The sequence below is a fragment of the Megachile rotundata genome, chromosome 7, assembly GCF_050947335.1.
Source record: "Megachile rotundata isolate GNS110a chromosome 7, iyMegRotu1, whole genome shotgun sequence".
In the NCBI taxonomy this organism is placed as follows: domain Eukaryota; kingdom Metazoa; phylum Arthropoda; class Insecta; order Hymenoptera; family Megachilidae; genus Megachile; species Megachile rotundata.
The window spans coordinates 4,880,422-4,893,381 of NC_134989.1; the positions used below are offsets into that span (position 1 = coordinate 4,880,422).

The window sequence follows — 12,960 nt, forward strand, 5'->3', positions numbered from 1 at the left end:
ATTAGCAGACGGCCGGTCTCGCGTGTCGGTTAAAATTGAACGATCGTGGGCGAGCACGAGTCGCAGGAATTTCGAGCTGTCAACAAACAGAAGCTTCCGGCGAGAACGACACGCGAGACGAACCATCCTGATTCCGGCCGGTTCAAAAGGAGAATGATCTACCTGATCAGTACCGCGAGGATCCTCCTGTCTCTCCCTTTCACTGGTATCTCATTTTCTTTGTCGTTCGCTCACCGAAAAATCCTCCTCGACGACCGCCCACTTGACTCTCGTCGTCCTCCAAAAATCTCGGCTTACTCTCTCGACGCACATGTGATATTTTCGTCCCGTCGTGACGGCTCACGGAACACGCACTCTTCGCCTCACCTTTCGATCCGACACCGAATCAACATCGCCGCTCGAACCGACTTTTTCCTTTCGTACTTTTTCTCGTCGTTAGATCGACCGTTTTTTCCCTGCACGACGCTCGTCTGATCCTCAACGATTCACTTGTCACGCGCTTGACAGGAAGCAGAACGCGCCGCCGAGGATAGGTTAGGTAACCCGTGGGTTAGGAAGTTTAACAATTCGGGAACCGTTACAGCTGACACGTTTGTCTCCGGTTGTTCTCAGGACGAGCGCGTGTCTCACGGTGCGCATAGCTCCTCGATGATCTCACATTTTTCCGCGGCTCAATTTGACAGGCCGCGTGCACGAAAATCGACGGGAATCTTCCTTTACGTCAACGACGCTTTAATCGGTGACACGATCGACCGACGTTGCTTTCGCGAGTGCGTTTAACTTTTGTTTACTTTCCTCCGCGTTCCACGGCGATACGCTTTTCCAACCGATACAATTTCTTTTCTTTCTCAAAACGCGACGAGTAAATGGAACGATTGATTCGTGCACTGTCGCGCGACGTTCGCCACTTTTCACTTGTCACGTGTCTTCGTGCACCGGTGCGCGTGTACGCCGAATTTTTCCTGGCTCGTGCCAAAAGCTCGTTCGAGATAATTCGCGCGCTTGATTCGAGATATTCTCTCTCTCCGTTGACACTTCGATTCGCGGGGATGACAGCGACAATCGCGTCGGTGAAACTGCACTGCACGCGGACGAAAGCGTCGAATAGGTTTGCCAAAAGTTAAACGGCACAAGGTCGATCAACGTCGAACGTGGTCACTCGGTGAAACGGTTCACGATCCACTGACGTCTCGCGCCACGGCAACTGTCAACCGTGCGATTTCACGTGTGTCTCGGTGCCGCGCTCCTCTCTGACACGACAGAAACAATCTCCGATGGTGAATCTCCGTTGGAAAGTGCGTGTTCCGTGTCCTGCCTGTTCGTGATCACGTTTCGTCGCGTGGTACCACGGGAATGTCTTCTTACGCTCTCGGTTTCCCACGGGCATCGTGACAGCAAACAGCAGCGGCGACAACAACAACAACAGTAGCAGTAGCAGCCAGTGTCGTGAAATGTAACCAGGAACGGGCACGAACGAGGAAAGAAATAATAAACTTCTTCACACCCCCGAGAATTTTTCGTGTACGAGATTAGAATGATTCGGGATTGACAAAAAAGAAACAAGTGAAAAGGAAATGAAAAAAAAAAAGGAACGAAATGAAAAATGAAGAGAAACGAGAAACATGTGGTTCACCAATTTTGCACGCACTCGGAGCCACGGAATCTCGGATGGACACTTCGCATAGGAAATATTTACCTTGCTACATGTAAAATGAATAGAGAGCCTGCCTGAATCGAACGAAGGAAGGCTCAACCGGCCCACTGTGACGTCGCCGGCCTACTGTCAGCTCAGCGCTCGCTCGGCCCCGCGGTCAACTAACCTACCGTGTTCGCCGCGCACACTTTACCGACAAAATAAATCGATCCGGTACCGCCCACCCGTCTAATTCGTCCACGATAAATCCGATCCGATCAATCGACTAATTTACCACCGATCCCGGTCCCGATCCGATGATTTTACGAATATCTAATGTCGCCACAGTCGCTCGACTGACTGGCGTAGTAGTCAGGTGTGAAACGCTCACGCGCACAGCCGCACATATACAGAGACGGCGCACGTTTCCCTCGCAGATCTCGCGATTCGTAGAGCCATAGGCGTCGTTGGACCAAAAAAAAACTCTTGTTCGCCGGCACTGGGGGTGGGAGAGAAAAGAGAGAGAGAGAGAGAGAGAGAGAGAGAACAACGTGCAAGAATATCAAACGCATTGACGTCTTACGCAGCGCGGAAGGTAATTATTTCGGACGTGCTTTGCCGCGCGGCTGACTTCGAAATTAGAAATTTCACACGGTACAGAGACTGGCGTAACTCGAATTTACGTGCGCGACAAAGACGTAGACAGAGAGAGAGAGAAAGATAGTGCGTGATCGCGATAGAGAAGGAAACACAGATGCATCGACGGTATAGATGTACACACGCGTGCAATTCTGCGCCGATTTGTCACTGATATTTTCCCTTTCCACGGTTCCTTTTGTCACACTGCCTGAGAGACGTCACGTCGTTTCCAAGACGTTTTTCTGAAATTTAGATACACACGCTTTTCTTTCTCACGTTTAAACTGATGCTTTCGTGAATTCTTCAAACGTCTTTCCTCTTTTTCCGTTTTATTTATCTTTTCCTTCTTAGTCGCTTTTATTGAGATGGAGCCACTCTTTTAACCTTAGTTTGCTGAATGGAAAAGTGATCGGATTATGCGGGCAGCTTTACGCAGTACTGTTTTTCTTTTATAATTTGGTGAATATTGTTTGGTGACATGTTTTAGAAATTGTAGTCCACTGTTGTATTTTTTATTCATTTAACGGTTTCTTGAAACGGAGTATATTTAGAACATATTTAGTAGGTGGTGTTTATAGTCACTCTTGATACTGAAAGAATTAAATTTTTATTTATTTACTTATTTAGTATTTTTGGACAAGTTATTGCTAATTATATATTTTTACAGTCGATCGTTATAGAAATTAAATACAGGAAATAAGAAAAATTCTTTCCATTTCAAGTATAATTAATTAGAAAATGGGTTCTAAAATTATACATTTTATGATCTCTAAATGTACTGTAAGGCCTCTGACAAATTAGCAATTGATATCGTGTATTTGTCACTTGCATTGAATGGATTATTACGCTGTCAGTATGTAATTACTAGTGTCAGTATCTAACTTACAGCATCTAATTTGCTATATAACATACAAATTACACTGCAAACGGTAATTTCGTAGTATGGAAATGTAGCTAAATATGAATCTACTGATAGTTTCGTTTTAGAAAAGAACGGGAATGTAAGGTTACAAAAGTCATTGGTCTTACAAAGTATACAATGGGTCAAAGTGATAAGTGCATATGCAAATATCAGCAATCTACTTATCACTGTTCTAAAGGGATCCCGGAAGTGCGACATGCGCGACTTTTGGATTAGAAAAAGTAAACACGCGATCGGCCAGGTGGCGCCGGATGCCGTTGCTGCGTCGAACAACTTCATGCGCTCTATAAATCTAAATATATTATCATTTTCATTGATTTTTTTGCGTATACTACTGTTCAAATTTATAATTGACACGGTTTGCCAGTAAAATAATTCATAAGAACAAGGAAGAACAGAAGAAACATACTCTGAATATTCTTTTACCATTTAATATACAAAGATGTCTGCGACATATCATTTATGGTACTTTTGCATTTTCTATTCAGTTGAAAAATGTTAAACAATAATTTTGGAATGTATTTCATTTTATTTATATGACAAAGTACTGGACCAACAATACAGAATAATAAATTAAAAAATTGTTTATAGTCTTAATAGTACGTCTTTGGTGCTATAATATTATTGTCTATTTCGCATTATAATATTGTTACTATGTACCACGGCTTTTACTGTAACAAGTGTCTTACTACGAATGTCCACATTCTCTGCGGTAGTCAGACTGAATACACTGATCGCCACAGTAGATACAGCCATAAATACTACGGCACATTATATCAACCATTAATAGTATTCATTTTCAGTAATTTTTCAATTCGCTATTTCAAACTGATGATGTCATCTTATATGATAGTATACAAATAATTTATTGTCTTAATTGTTACACCACTTTGTGGTATGCCACAAGCATGATCAATGCGTTGGAGAATGTGTTAAAACGTTGCACAAATGTTTTGCGTCTTCAAATTCTCAGTTAAAATTTCGCGAACAGCTAAAGAGCCAATATTGCAACTCGGTTCTTATCATTTACAATGTCACTACCTAACCTGTCAATAAGTGATGTAGTTTCAAACTCTGTACGAAAAATACTAAGGTACTTACGCATTACAATTACTTACTTAACAATAATAGCAATCTTAAATTTGTACTTTTTTGAAAATATTCTAATTTTTAAGGTGAACAATTTTAATTTCTTAGTCCGTATAAAGTTTCATCTAAATTTCGATTATGTTGAGGTGACAAACTTTAAAATGCAAATGTAGCATGTACAACATTTATATTGTTTTAAATAGTTAGTTTTCGTGCAATTTAAAAGCGGTACCTGATTCTTCTCACACTTTTGCTTTTATAACTAAAATTTTCTACGCTTGTATAATAGGAAGTTGGTTGTTGTTTGGCTGCTGCAACGGAATTGTAAATTCAGTTTCTATTAGAATACAAAATTATAGGTGTTATGGTACGATGAGGATGATCGATACGAGAAACAGTCGTAGCAGAACATTTTCTTTCACAGAGCCTGTCGCATAGATGTAGCAAATATACTGTAAATATGTACTGTACATCAAAACGATGATATTCACGTCGAAAACATAAAATAAATTTTCAGTATGATCGATCTGTCGAATTTAGGTCCTTTGTTGCAATATTTTGAAAGTATGTCACATAAAATAATATATCACATAATTCTATCATTATGTGGTACTTTATCAAACTTAAATAAATTACATATTTTACTAAACTGTCATAAAACATGTCACTATTGTCATAAATCATGTCACTATTTAATAACATTTATTATATACTCCAAATTTTAATATTTTGTTTGATATTCATGTCAGACTCAAATTTATGAATAAGTTCACAAAGTTTACAATACTATACAATATTTCTGTTCAATGCACAGCAAATATATTACAAAATATATGTAAAATACAATAGACGCTTATTTTTTAGAATTCAAAATCTCGCAAAACTGAAAAACATTTAGCACAATTTCAGTTTTCATTTAATCCAAACATACTGTACGAACTGTTACATAAAAATTCAGTCTCTGAATACTCAAAGTAATTTTTCTCCCATACAATACTTACATTTTCAAATAAAATCCCTACCAAGTTTTGTCTTCAGAAGCACTTTCTTCGCAAAAACTGCTAACAGTGAAACAAAAACAATGCATGTTTCATTAAACGGTTCAACAATAGCAGCAAAACGCGATAGCACGAAATATAACCCATTTGACATTGCCTTGGAAAGGTTGTACGTTAAAGGCGATGGAAGAAAGAGAAACAAGGAAGAAAAAAAATTTCCTCGACATCGATCGAGGAACAGCATATTAAGAATGGCGATGGATTACGTGCGTTAACGTGCAACCGCACGACCTTCTTTTGTCGGATGAAGAAACTATTGACATTGAGGCAATTCAATTTGCACGATGGATTTGCGTTTAGACCGAGTCGATCGGGCTCGTCGTAAATTCCGGTTCTTGCGCCGCGTCGGCCGATCACGAGCTATCAGCCTAGGAATAATTTATCGGCAACGATCGCATTCAAGTAGCTACAATGAAATTATTCCCCGAGGCGACCCGTTTGTACGCGAGTTTCGCGTGTGCGTACACGCGGACGCGTGATCTCGCGCCAACACGCACGCGCACGCTGCGACCATCGCAAACTTTACGGATGCGGCGCCGACAGACGGGTACAATTAGTATTACCTAAGAATTTATAATACGTAACTGAAGTGAACACTATGATGCGTAACGATATAATGCATTTTTTCCTTTTGATTACGCTGTTGGATGTAGGAAACGTTTTGAAATAATGAGACACCGATTTGGATCAAGTTGAGCGTAGTTCTAGACTTGAAATGGAAATTTGCTAGATTACAGAGTGCAGTTTTCTGGAATGAGAAAGAAAATTGTCAAAGTACTTTGGCAAAGATGCTATGTCAATCTTTATAATCTGAACTTTTAAGTTTCTTTTGGAAATTAGTAAAGTATTTTTACTGGGTTATTACATTTATTGATTAAAATTGCTGAGTTTCTAGTTTTCAAACTTTAATATTTCTGAAGTTTAAAATTTTTAAATTATCGTTTGACGAATTGTTAAATTTTATGTTTTCAAATTTATAGGTTAGAGTTTCCAGTTTACAAGGTTACAAGCTTATAAATTTACAAATTTACTAGGTTATAAATTAACAATTTTACAAAATTATAAATTTACAAGTCTATAAGTCTGCAAGTCCAAAAGTTTAGAAGTTTAGAAATGTAGATGTTTAAAAATTTACAAAAATTTACGAAAATTTACAATTTACAAATTACTAAATTACTAAATTTCCAGAACCTTCATTTTCAAATTTCAAAAATTTGTAAATTTTTGCATGCAGTACACGGTCGTTAAATTGCTCAAAAAATTTTAGACTTGCATTGCTCTTCAACTTGCATATTCAAGTGCAACCAACAGTGCTGCACCCAAAAGGGGGACCAAGAGGTTCTCATACTCTCCAACGAAAACGCAAATAAAAATACTAGGAAATTTCCTAAAAGTTTATTCCAAGTAAAAGTTTATATTGTACAATCTTTTCCTTGTATTTCTTTGTATTTAAATCGCCTATTTACCTGTTTACTACTTTTGTATTACCTGTTTACTATTTTTAAATTACCTTTTTACTATTTCTTAATTATCTTCTACTAACTACTTACGAAGCACCTAATTCACGATTTCGATAAAAATAAAATCGAACTTCAGATTTTGTTCTTTAAATAATAGCAATCATATTTAAATAATAACAATCTTCAGACTATAAATCACAAAAATTACAATGAATTACAAAATATGAAATTTGTATTAAAAATAATTTAACATGTACAACTAATTCTCTCGTCAATGTAGAATCCTGAGTGCGCTGATAATCGGAGTTTTTCGCGACGTGACCCTGGTTGCACGGCGTTCTCCGGATACTTTCCCGCGCGATAAACGCGATTATTGTCTACCGTGTTGTTTCGATCCATCGTTATTGCATGGCCGTCCACGTGCACGTTGTTTCTCATAGATCGTCCGCATGTATAGCGAGCGGGGAGGGACAAAGAGGAGGCTGAAATTGCGCGTCTACGCGTTCTTAGGTAACAGAACGCATTGCATCGGTCGTTGCGTGAACAGGAACCTCCGTTCGTGTTCGTGTGCGGCACACAGCCTCGACTTGTGGCAATTGCCACAGTTCGTTCGTTCGTTTCGCCTACCTTTATTTTTGCTTTGCGTGAGCGCAGGTGCCTCGTCGTCGTCGTCGTCGTCGTCCACGTGACACCGCGTCGCTTGTGTATTTGCATCCACGTAGTACGCTATTAGGTAACGCGTCGATAGTGCGTGAATCGGATTTGCCGTCGTAACGCTCGTCTACAGTACGCTTCATTGTCCTCGTGTGTCGACGAGCTTGCACAAAAGTCTCCTGTGCTGTTCAACAACCGCTGTATCGTCGATGATAAAACCTATACGCTTTTCCGGGACTACCTTTCATCGTTTGAACCTCCGTCGAATCGATTCTTTCAGATTTCTGTTAATATCGCGTTACTGTAGCTTTCGTTCGTTTTCATTTACATCTTTCGCTCGTGTTTGTTCGTCGAACGTCAGTGTCTCCCAAACATCAGATATACATCTAACCTTTTCTTAACATCAAATTTACGAATTAAAATGATGTCCCTTAATTTAAGTTGCTGAAATTATTAAGGTGTTTTTGCTAAAATAGTTTTATCGAGTTGACGAAAAATATTCTTTGTATGTTGATTGTACTTTATTTTTAATAGTAAAAATAATTACACAACGGACGTGAACTTAGAGTTAAATTGATATATACTAAATATCATTTGATCGAAATAATAATATTAGTAAAAAGTTTCATTTTTAAATTTCTGCTCTATATGAATTTGCATATGTGTTGATTTGTGTATTTGTTCGTACACGAAAGTGGATGAAAGTTCACGAACGGTCGCCCGCTAATTTGCGAATTATTCAAATGAAGCAGTTATCACAGTTGAAGTAGAAATACTTATAATCTCTCAATAAATATATACATTTAGATAACTTCCCTTATCACACTAATAATAGCAAAAATACATACTACAGAAAAATGTACACTTCATTTAAAAAATCTATGTATTATATTTGAGTATACATGTACACCTGTGATTAAAATATGATTTGTTCTTAATAGAACAAAATTAATAAGAAATAAACAATTTAGTTACAAGTTAAATAATTTATCGTAAATTCAATGACACACATTGATTAATATCTGTTTAACTGTTTTAATTACATCTACTAATGAACCTTATAATTATTTTTTATCAGTGTACCCTTTAGAGTGTTACAAAATTCGTATACGGAAATGCACAAAGATTCACGAGTGATTGTCGGCAAATATATAAATTATTTAAACGAAGCGTATTACGCATAATTTATTAATAAATGTACATTTAGAATAACTTCCCTTATCATAATACTTCGTAATAAATAAGAAAGTATATTTCATTTTAAAATTTTATTCTACTTTAATCTAAATTCTACTATCTCAGAATATTAATTTTCATGTTTCTTTACCTTTTGTTTCATAATGTACATATAATACGATTTTATAAGCTTAAATCAACTTTACAAACACTTAATTCGTTAAATTTGACTTTAATGCGACTACTAAATATTTGTCAAACAGAAAAATTTTATGAACTCACGCGAATGTGAAAGTATCAAATTTTAAAAGCTACTTCAAGTAGAAATTATTACGAATGCCGTTTGGATAATGTAAATAGAAATGTGCACTTAACTTAAACTTGCGAATGCATTAACTTGATTTATTAAACTTGATTTCACCCTCAGTTTTAAGTTTCCACTATCTTGTAACAAAGTAAATGTAGCAAGCATATTTGCATAGATAATTGTTCGTAGTTTATAGCATACATAGCATGAATTCTGCATTAGTAGCTAAGTAAAATCATAACGCAATAAAACAATCGTAGGAGCATCTTAATAAGAGATCTTAAGGATACGTCGATGACCTATTTGCAATGCGTTCGATCGGTTGTTTTGCTCGGCTGGTGGCGATAAAATTCAGTCCCCTGCACGCGCGTACATTGATATCGTCTTGATGTATTTTTCCAGCTAAATGCTTGATAATACCTCGAAAAGCGAGATCTGTGAAAAGTCTCGTTAACGGAATGCAACATTGTTCGCAACACGGTTACGAGCGAAGGTGGCCTGGGCGTCGTGAAATAGTGCAGAAACAAGTAAAGCGTCGAGTGTAATCTCGTGAAAGCATCCTTGGGTCAAAATGTGCACGCCTATTCCTGTTACACGCTCATTAAAGCAGGTATCTGTTCACGTATCTCTACATACGCGTGCTGGTTCTTTTTTCTTTCCCGAACGAATCAAATAAACAACTTTCGAACACGACAGGCACAATCATTTAGTTGCCACGCGGATAAAAAGGAGAAAAGAAGGTTAATCTCAGACCTTAGATGACCTGTTCAAAATGCTTATTTCGAGATTGTGTAATAACCACCTCATGACATTTCCATCGGTCAATTCAATCATCGTTGCCATTGTGATGGACGAAGCGGGGAAATTTCTCGTCCACTCCAACCTTCTGACAACCGATCTTTTTAAATTGAATCTAATTCTGTCGATAAAACTTTATGTATGATCTTTTATAAGGTGGGTACGCATCATTTTGTCAAGCTCATGTTTGCAGCGTTGTATTGTTCTTTTAACGTGTTCAGTTGGAAGAAGTACCTCTCCACAGTTCAAACATCAAACTTTTATTACTTTACATGACGTTACATTTCTATTTGAATATATATTGCATACTGCACACTTGGATAATACTACAAAATATAATACGCATTGTCACAAATGTATAATGCTATATCCTAGATAACTTTTACATATGTATGATTGTTGCGAACATGTTAAACATCCATTTATTGACATTTTTTATTTTAAACTTCTCACTTGACATTTCATAAAAATTAATGTCTACAAAAATGACTTTGAATTAATCTAAAACAAAATTAATGAAAGATTATAAAGCAAAATTGCTATACATGATGTGTACTAGTATCTTAATCAATGTTTCTTGCAATATTGGTTTCGAGTGATTTGTCAAACTATTAGAAAGCCAACAAGCTGAACGACATTGAAGTTAATTTAAAGGAATCTAAATTCCTCTCAAAATATCATTATTTAAACGATTATAATTTTTTCTATTTGAGTTTATTATGGATGTCAAATTTAAAAACACGGACTCAATTTCGAACATCTATTTCATTTAAGAACAGAGGACGATCTTATCATTTTAGTAATTGGTACTTTATTACAATCATCTTCGGAAATATATTCGAACGCTAGACTAATTATTTCATCGGCGGCTCGTATTTTTACCCCTCACGTCGATTATTCACTTTTATGCCGGGCCATTTATCGGTCCGCTCAATTAATATTCTATCGCAAGTACCCCAGGTCCTCTTCCTCTTGTATCGCGTGATCTATGTCTGCTATCGACGGTGTTCAACTACTTGCTACCACAATTTCTGCGATCCTCGACAAAGAACGAAATCCAATGCCCTTACCTTTATAAATAATAAAAAATTCAACCCACGAACTCGTTCTTGTTTCCCCTCGTGGCCATTTGTTATTCCAAATCTCGATTGGATCGAATTTATTCAAACAAAGAAAAATTAATACATATATACAAGAAAAAATGAATATACTTATACAAGATGAAGTGAATTTACTCAGGTAAGGCAAAATACAAGTGTATACTAAGGAAAGACTGCACTTATGCAGAAAACATAAGTACACAAATAAATGAAATAAATATATGTAGGAAAAGATTAATATATACATATGATTAATGTATACATATGAAAATATGAATACACATATGTAGAACAAAATGAATACATTTATACTAGAAAAATAATTACACATATGTAGAAAAAGTGAATACACATATGTAGGAGAAAATACACTTACACAAAAAATGCACATATGTAAGAAAAAATGTCGGAAAAATAAATACTGATATACAGGAAAAGAATGAATAGACATATATTAAAAAAATTGAAAAGATACGTGTAAATAAAAGCGAATACACGTATAGAAGAAAAGACCAGCAAAGTGAATTTCCATCGAGACAAGAGCCAATATCTTTGTTGATTTCGTTGTATCGTATGTACGAAATTGTTTATAAGCGTCCGTTCGAACAACACGATACGTCTCAATTAAAAATCCACGGACCGGGGTGTCAAAACATTTTGCACGTCATTAATATAAAAGCCCTGCCACGTTACATGGCCAGCGCGCACAAATACAGACGCAGAGTGTGTACGTGCCAACAAAGTTACTCTAATTAATGGTAGCACATTCGGTATTGTATAATTCTGTTTACGGTGGTAGCCGACCTCGTGCATACGTCATGCGCGTACCAATTTCTACGGCTGATTGTTAAGTTCCATTTATTGGGAGAACGTAACACTCGAATGAATACGGGGACAGGCGAAAACGCTTTTTAATATGATGAATAATCTGTGTGCATTGCTGCACGCCGTTCGATAAACGCAATGTCATCAATCAGGGACACCGTGAGGAATACTAAAATTTCCCGTATGATTTCAAAGATGCATGAATCCGCGCCTGTTATTGCGCCGGTTTATGACGTTAAGTGAACATCTATTTTTTTCTTACTTTTCTATTGGGATTTGGAATTGCGTGAGCTGGTTTATCGTGTCGTATTTATACGAGTTCGAGACATTTTTATGGTGTTTTGAATATTTTTACTGGGTATTAATTTTAATGGGTACCATCTTGTTTGGATGTGGTTCAATTATTTTGCAGGAACATGTCTCCTCTATGAAATACGGATACGAGTTAAATGCATGGCAGTTTCGTATATAATGGTATAACGTGTCGGTATAACGTGGTGATATAATACGTGGCAATGTACGGCGATATAACATAAATTAGTGAAATGTTATTGTGCTATAACACGACCTAAGTATAACATTAAATATAATCTATTTTTTATATCATAATGATAATATAAGTAATTTTGCTTTAGTGTAATTATTATATTAATCAACATAACCTAACTTTCATGTCAACGTTGTATTTAAAGTATGCAATTGCAAACAAAATAAGAAAATAACATCATGGAAAAAATTTAACTATAAATTACAGTTATTAATATATTCTCTACGTAAATGTTATTTGCAATTACTTTAATTGCATCAATTGTTAATTTATTAGAAACAAATACCTAACTTTCTCATAAAATGTTTAGAATTTTCTTCTCTGTAAATAGTAATGCAGCTTTTTGTAAATAATAACGTAAATTTTTTAATCTTTGAGAATGCTTATTAAAATCTAAACTGATTGTTCATCTCAAAGAAGAAAAGGTGTAACAAAATAAATGTATGTTTACTACATGTGTGTTAAATTAAGTATGTGTTAAACTAAACGTGTGTTAAACTAAATATGTGTTTGTTAAATGCATGTTTGCTAAATATGTGTTGCTAAATGTGTTACTTATTCCTGTTTTGAACCATAATAGCTTGCATTTCTTCAGTTCACCCTTTAAATCTCCCAAAATGACAGTCACGTTGTCCAGCTATCTGTCCCATTAAAATTAACAATGTAAAGGGACAATGCGTTGGATCTAAGACCAGGCCCAATCGCTTCCATTGAATTCCAGCAGTTGAACCCGGTCGTTCTAATTGGGTTTG

At 36.4% G+C, this 12,960-nt stretch overlaps 1 protein-coding gene and 1 long non-coding RNA gene across 5 annotated transcripts in view; one reads left to right on the forward strand and one right to left on the reverse strand.

The window, feature by feature from the left end:
- mamo (zinc finger protein 628-like) overlaps positions 1 to 1,792 on the reverse strand; it is a 122,175-nt gene extending 120,383 nt beyond the window's left edge. For 2 of the 4 annotated variants that reach the window (XM_012289170.2, XM_076533676.1), the window contains exon 1: positions 1,697 to 1,792. The gene's annotated coding sequence lies outside the window, so the exon portion shown is untranslated. Of the gene's footprint in view, positions 1 to 234; positions 1,645 to 1,696 lie in introns of those variants that run through there. The other 2 variants (XM_012289172.2, XM_012289171.2) reach the window with 2 other exon arrangements.
- A 7,496-nt stretch (positions 1,793 to 9,288) lies between these two features.
- LOC105662961 (uncharacterized) overlaps positions 9,289 to 12,960 on the forward strand; it is a 103,054-nt gene continuing 99,382 nt past the window's right edge. Inside the window, exon 1 of the long non-coding RNA XR_001096447.2 lies at positions 9,289 to 9,548. This is a non-coding gene — a long non-coding RNA (uncharacterized LOC105662961). The remainder of the gene's footprint in view (positions 9,549 to 12,960) is intronic.